The sequence below is a fragment of the Patagioenas fasciata genome, chromosome 2 (genome assembly GCF_037038585.1).
Source record: "Patagioenas fasciata isolate bPatFas1 chromosome 2, bPatFas1.hap1, whole genome shotgun sequence".
Lineage (NCBI taxonomy): Eukaryota > Metazoa > Chordata > Aves > Columbiformes > Columbidae > Patagioenas > Patagioenas fasciata.
In genome coordinates this window covers 76,052,841-76,060,397 of record NC_092521.1, presented here as the reverse complement: position 1 = coordinate 76,060,397, position 7,557 = coordinate 76,052,841, and the positions used below count along the sequence as shown (strand labels likewise).

Genomic DNA, 7,557 nt, shown 5'->3' with positions numbered 1-7,557 from the left:
TGCTGATAAAACTTGCTATAATTACTTCATGTCATTCAAAATCTATGCAGCACAAGACAGGAGAAGGCTGCAGGTGATATAGTTATAGAAAACAAGGTCTTGTAAGCCTTCTGATCACCTCTGCCTCCAAGATGACAGGAAAAAACAAGCTGAAACTGATGGGATTTGCACTGACAAGTAGGTTTTTACTGTTTCTCATGATACTGGGATTTCTTGGGCTAAGCAGCTTTTGGAAACAAGGCTCATGTGTCTTTTAGACACAATGCCCTTCAGAGAGATTTATTCTCCAGTTCAGTGAGGAAAATATGAATTCTCCAGTATTAGGTAAATTCCGTTGCTGCAAGTTTTAAGGCCTATGTTGATTTGCTGCAGTGATTTGACCTGTATCTTCTAATCTTTGTTTGTTGAAATATGACTTTAAGCCAGTAGTTAGAGTAAGTAGGAGCACATGAAAACTATCCCTTATCCAAGAAAAGCTGAAGGAGGAATTTCTGTATGTGGCATCTGTAATCACCAGACCTGCACAGCAGCCCCCTAAATCTGCTCTGCTTTGCTGCCTCTTTGTACAGGGCAGTCAGATACTCTTGGCCACAGAGGGGAGTGAGGGAAGACTAGCTGACCCGAGTAACCTAAGAGGGGCTGTGCGAAATATCAGGACCCCAGCTCATGCAACATCACCTGGACCCTATGACAACTGAAATGGGACCACACCAAGTGACACAGGGGCTCCTTTCTCTCTTTCTCTCAGGCACTAGGCTGGGAGGTCAGCAGTTCCCACTTTCCCAAGGGTTGTCTCCTGCCAGAGAGGAAGAAGCATTCTGCATATACAAAACTCTCACAAAAACAGAAGGAGGGGGATCTGGAGTGTTAACCTGGAACCTCGCCCCATAAGGTTAGGAGTAGCTGGGGTAGCTGCAAATAAATTCAAGGTAGTATATCATTTCAAGGTTAGACAAAACTATCCGAATAAAATTGTTTCCAACAAATGATGGGGAATCCAAGTCAGAATAAGTGAGTGTACATGGCTGCTGTATTCTAGCAGCAAAAGGTTTCAAGGTACTCTGAATTCTATTCGAAGGTAAGGAAAAAGGATAAAATACAAATCCTGTATCTAACTTTCATTCTGCATATTCTTGATCCATTTCCTTCTATTGGCAATATTGAGTGTGAAAGATTCTCAAAACGCAGAGCTTCTGTGAGTTAGAGACCTACCAGAAGTACTGTCTCAAGGAGTTCTGTCATCACAATACAGCAAAGAAAAATGACCTTACATTCTTCCAGTAAATGATAACACATCTTTTCTGTGACTAATACAGAGAGAGAAGAAAGAGCAAACCTAGCAGTATTGGTATTGTTTATTCCCAGCAGCAGCAGTAGCCAGTTCTTTCGGATGCAAACAAGAAGAGTAATACTTAAAGAGCTGATTAAACAAGCCCTTACTACCTAGGGAACCTGGAAAACATGGATTCTGGATATAGCAGTTCATGTGGAAAAAAGAAATATTTCTTCCTGTGTTCATCTTAATAAATTTGACAAACCATGGTGGTCCCTTCATTCAGCAAGATACAAAAGACAGAATGGTTCTGGCAGAAGAACTGGTGTGTGGAACCATTGTCTGCACCTACTAAAGGACCTTTTTCTTCTAACTAATTAGAATTCTCTGAGGGAAAAAAAAAAAAATATGTTATCTAGGTACATTCATTAATCATAGGAGAAGACTGCAAAGCACTTCCTTGGGTAAAGCATAGGGTGGCATTAAAAGATGTGCAGAAGTTCATCAAAGTCAGTCACATTTGTAATAACTGAAAGTCCAATCACGACAGTCACCATAACACTTGGCCTACAAGGAACCTGTGAGATTGTGAACATGTGTCTCTGTGCATGTCACATGGAAAATAAGTGTCGTGTCCTTCTGAAAATAAAGCGGACTTCACAAGGATAGTGACTAAAGGGATTTGGTTTTAAAGAGACATGTAAATTCAAGTTGGAAAACTATTGAAAGAAATTATGTTCTAAGTAGGATGTGTGAAAAATTAAAAAAGGGGCTTTCTCAAAAAAAAAAAAAATCCATGCTGACATAAATAGGAAATCAAATTTGTCTTATTTTTAACTCAAAATAAATCTGTAAAAGTCATTTAATATGAGGGTTTATCCCTGAACTAGAGCACCAAAAAGGGGAATTTATTCATTGGTTTTAACCAACCTAAAATATGAAGGCACCCCGTATTTATTAGCCTGCATACTTCTACAAAGTATTGCATCAATAATCATTGGTCTCAGAAACATATATGATTAGTAAGTGTCTAAGATGCATGCAGTGACACAAGCACTTCTGCTGACTCTGAGATTAGAACTAGAATTAGCTCTCAATCACTTCCTCAGAACTAGCTAATCAAATAGATACACCAGGTACTGTTCAAAATTATTTCAAAATAGTTCAGAACTATGATTCAGTACAAAGGTTCTCTATATAATTTGAAATTAAATTATTCATGTCTCATTTTCAAGCACAGCAGTATCTCCTCTTATGTTAACTAGCACCATCTCTCTTACTGCAGTCACAATCGTTTCTGTACAAGCTAAAACACAGCTACATAACACCAAATCGACCAGATAAGTACATCATATACTCAGATTTGAATGGGTGGTATTCTGGAAACTTTATGTCAGAAAATGTGTCATTTTATCTGAAGGTTATTCAGATTGTGGGAAGTCCTTGACGTGTTCGAAGTTGACCAGTTTGACTGGCTAAAGACACCTAATCTTCAAATGCTGGGCATATTGAATGTGTGTTTACATATACATAAATATATACATCACACAAATATTAATAGTTACATGCATCTTGACTTTTTATTTGAATCTGAGTTTTTCTGTGACACAGAGATATGTGGGAAACATATAAATACTTATTTGGAGACTTTTTTGACTAACGGCATATTTATCAGCTTTTTGTTGCAATTCATCTGTGATCATTTCAGACCACAAGTCCTGAAAGAAAACTTTCAGTCACGGTGCTCCAAAACTTCTCATATCACCAGGAGCCACCAGAGGACACTGTTACAGAAAATGCCTCGGAAGAATATTTTTTCTCAATAGTTGATTTAAATAGATTCCATGTATCAGCAGAAAAGTCTGTATCTGCCTGATTGTCTCACTGGGAATTATTCTCAAAGACTCTACCTAATAATTATCTATTAAAAAAAAAAAAAAAACCAAAAAAAACCAAAACAAACAAAAAAACCCAACAATCATTATAAGAAAAAAAATTGCCACTGCATTTTTCTGTTCCTAGTGTCTTGGGGTATGGCAGTGAAAGGTTTGTCCAAGCTTCAGGAAGTTGTACTAAGCTTTGGCAGCTGTTTCACAGATTTTTCGGTCAACTTCCAGGTCAGCATAAGTTATTCAAACATAAAAATTAAGATATAAAATCTCCCCTTTCACTGAGAAAAAACAAGCAGCTCTGGAGAAAACAATGATAGAGGACAAGCTGAGGCAAGGCAGGAGGACCCCTTAGGAAGGAAGAACTGTGGCATGAAGCGTAGCTGAGTGAATAAACTATGCATGAGAGGACAGGGCTGGAATAATAACTCAAACTCTTGGCTGCGAGTCCCAAGTCTCTGTCTGATCCCAAATATCTGAATCTTCTGAGAGTCCCCAATACAGAAACCCAGCCAATACAATCATTGCCTGTTTGGACTAGACTGCAAATTCCCATCTACTTTATTAAACACCTTTTATTTGATCCTTAGCCACGTACATCATTGCAGTTTACTACAAATTGAAAACTTTCTATCTTAGCCAGGTCAATGAACATTTCCCTCCAGGGCTGGCAACTGAGAACTGCATGGACATTAATTAAATTCAGAAACCCAGCAGATGAAGCAAAACCATTTCTAGTTTCATATTAATCCTAACAATAGCTGGGTAAGAACAATAAAATGCTTGAAGTAACCTTACGTTACTATTTCAGTGATTAGGTGATGGAACAGAGTGAGTTAAAATAGCAGAGATCTATAACTTGTCTGAGAGACTGCAGAAAACACACCTCACAATTGATCAGGCAGCCAGAACTGGAAAATTAGGATGCGCCTTGTAATAAATCAGTAGAGTGAAGTGCACAAAATCAGAAAGAATTTTAAATTGGTTCATTTTTTTATTGTACTGGTCATTTATTTACATTTTTTTGCTTTTTCTATGTAACTCATTATATATTATGTGAATACAGTCTATTTACACTTGGGTTATTTGAAGAGCAGATAAGTGAAATAGTTGTATGCTAATACTTTTGCCAGCTACACAAGTACCCCAAATCAACTAGAGTTTTGAGCTGATGTCAGTCACGAGCTTACACTGAACTTCTGTAAGAACAGCGTATTTTTAAATAGAAAAAGAAAAAAAAAATGTAGAATACTTAAATTTCTAAACAGAGCAAGTAAACAGTGAAAAAATAATCCTAAATTATAAAAATTAGCAAACCAGAAATTTTAAAAGCTCATAAACCACTTTTCCCCTGGTTTATTGTAGTCTTACTTTCAGTTTAATCAAGAACTTTCTGGACTGCACATAAATCTGCACAATATTCTTTAACCTTGGGGTTTTCACCCTGTTACGTCTCAGGTGTGTGTTCTGCTTGCTCCCTGTTCCTCCCAGTAGTCTCTCCCTGTGCACTGCAGGCTCCAGTTCTTTGCCTCTGCCATCAAGTCTTTTGGCTCCAAAACCCCTTCAGGAACAGTCTCAGATGAAAAAGGAAGATCTGCCCTGGAGGGTCTGATCCACTTATTTGCTTTTTGAAGGATGATAGCACACAAACTGAAAACAAACCAAGGGGATTGGATGCTCTCCATTGCACCCTGCAGTCCCTTGGATATGATTTGTATTGTGATCCAATATAAACAATCCCTGTAGTTCACTGTTCTTCATGTACACAAAGAGCTCTTAAAAAAAAAAATGCTATGTCTTCTGCTTAATAGCAATACACATAGGAAAAAATCTTATTGCTTAGAGGATAATAACTTTATCGAGATGGATGATTTGTCTGAAATGAATATTTTTTCACCCTACTCTTTACTGTTGATAAGCTATACAATAAGTATTGCCTTATTTTCATAATACACATCTGATAATTTTTTTGTATTTCTGACTTGAAATGTTATCTTCTTAAAAGACAGAGAACCCTTGAAAGCAAAGAAAACACAAATAGAAAAGCTTAAAATGAAAACCAAACCCATTTTTTATATTTAGGTAAACCATTCTTGAATCAAAGATGCTGTGAACACACTGCTAGTCCTTCTGGACAGTATTGCTATACATGGTCTTTGAGAGAGACATGAAGGAAAGAAAATTTAGTAGGATCTAGACACAGAGCAGCCTGAAGGGAATAATTTTTTTTTTTTGCCAGCACCGCATTACTGCCTTGGAAATTGTTTTCATTAAACACTAGAACAACTGCAGAAACTTTGCACAATATTATGTTTATGAACAGCATTGTTTGAAACCGGAGATTAAGTTAGTCAGGGAGTGGGGAAAAAGTGTCCATTCACACAGCTGTGAAACTGTCTCAGATGCTGTCCCCTCCTCACAATTTTTATTAAAGCAATTTCAACTTTAAGAAGGTTCATTTCATCAATATTAGTTTTGACAGGCCCTTAGTAATAGCACTAATAAGTACACTGAAATGCACCAATTCCAATGAAAGCCTCTCTACTTCCAGCACATCCAAGTTATTCCAAGGACTTGCGAGTACCCTGTCTCATTGGCACAATGCGCAGTGTCCACCAGCAGAGCCATCACCCTCCAGCTTGACAGCAGCCTTTCTGGGACTGGAGAAGAATCCCTGAGGGCTGCACCTGGAATGGAATTTCTGTTCTCCAAGCTGCCTCGGTTTTCACTGCTGTCTATAATCTACCCCACGGCAAGACTCAGTCAAGCATCATGCACAGCAGGATACATGAGTGATGGGAAGACATGCAAGATCTGTTGAGCGCTAGTAGAAGGGATAGGCAGAGTCAATTCTGAGTATAAGTTCCACCATAGACAGTAACCTTGGGGAACCTGGCACAGCAGAAAGGGTTGACAGAGCTCCAGGCAGATAAGAAGGATGGATGGAGTTAGGAAAAAACAAAAATGGACTTGTATAAAAGCAGCTTATCAGGGAGAAGCAGGAGGACTGTAATAACACAGGAAACAATTAAAAAAAAAAAAAAGTGGAGAGACATGGAGATAAATACAGAATAAAGTTAGAATGGACTCTTCTGAGAGTGAACAAAACCGTGAAACATAGGAAAATGGACATTTCAGATAGCCATAGAAAGTTCACGTCAAAGCATAAAACCTAATATTTATTTTGGTTTAAACTATTTCTGCAATTTCGTTGCGAACTTATCTCTCAGTCGCAAAGATCACATGACTGCTGATGACATATTGGTTCAGTAGGTGCTCTTTTTGATGCTGGGGCTGTTTCAGCTCCTGTCAATGCAAGTATCTGATTACAAAGTTCAGGTTGACGCCTTAATCCTTGTGCTTTACCGCTCCTTGCTCAGTCTCCTGCCTGCCTCCTGCTATAGAGGCCAGAAACTCAGTCAGGATTTCTCCTCTGGAGGTCTTCAGTTACACAGAATTGTAGGAACTTCTATGCTATCCATGCATGATTTGACAAAGTGTTATACATCATATGCATCAACAACTCTTTGCTTTCCTTCTATCGTCTCCCTTAGTGGCAAAAACACCTCTCAAAAATGCAAAAATCTTTGAAAAGTAGAATCTTGTGTGAGTCAAATATTTTTTCTAGACTGTGAACTCTCTCAACAGGTCAAGAACAAGAACAAGATGTCTCCTAATGATCTTCAACTATTATAGCCTGAAGTCTTGGATATTACACCATTTAGAGTTGCAACTTTTAAATTAGATTTATAAGTGCTTCAGTCTTCATTCTACCATGATTTTTTGTGCAGAAACTCCTTCAGGAATCACCAGGGCCCAAGTCCTGCCTTGTGAACAATTGCAGTTGAACTAAGTGGTGCCAAATTTTGAAAATTCCTTGACATTTTCCAATAGTCCAAGCCAGTCAAGTGATTGTTAGCTCTCCATATGGGCTGCCAGGGTGGAATATTAAACTAACGTGAGCGCTTGTTTCTGGTTCACGCTTGTCAGAATTGATTTGCGTGTAAAACTTCCCTATTCTCAGCCGGTATAGTTATTACATTTCTCCAGTGAAATGTTTTGAATGATCTGCTAAACAAACAGCCTTAGGGACTTCTTTAGATTCAGGAAGAACAGCATGAATTCTCACTTTCTGGAGAAACTGGGCAGAACCCCAGTGATCATTACTGCTATTTATGAATATGCAAGAAAAGGATGCAGGGATGTGACATCATGTCAGATGCTAACTGTTTAACCTCAGTGGTCATGGATGGATCTTCTACCCAAGTGTGGGATAGTATAACTCTCCAGCCTTTTTATTACTTTTCTAGAAGTTAGCTCTTGACAGCTGCTGAATGCAGAGGATGTGACCAGCTGAATTAAGTATTTTAAAGTAACTTGAAGGTGAAATGATTT

General features: G+C 38.2%; 1 long non-coding RNA gene across 1 annotated transcript in view; it reads right to left on the bottom strand.

The window, feature by feature from the left end:
- LOC139827388 (uncharacterized) overlaps positions 1 to 4,755 on the bottom strand; it is a 7,558-nt gene extending 2,803 nt beyond the window's left edge. Inside the window, exon 1 of the long non-coding RNA XR_011737917.1 lies at positions 4,614 to 4,755. This is a non-coding gene — a long non-coding RNA (uncharacterized lncRNA). The remainder of the gene's footprint in view (positions 1 to 4,613) is intronic.
- Between the last annotated feature and the right edge of the window lie 2,802 nt (positions 4,756 to 7,557).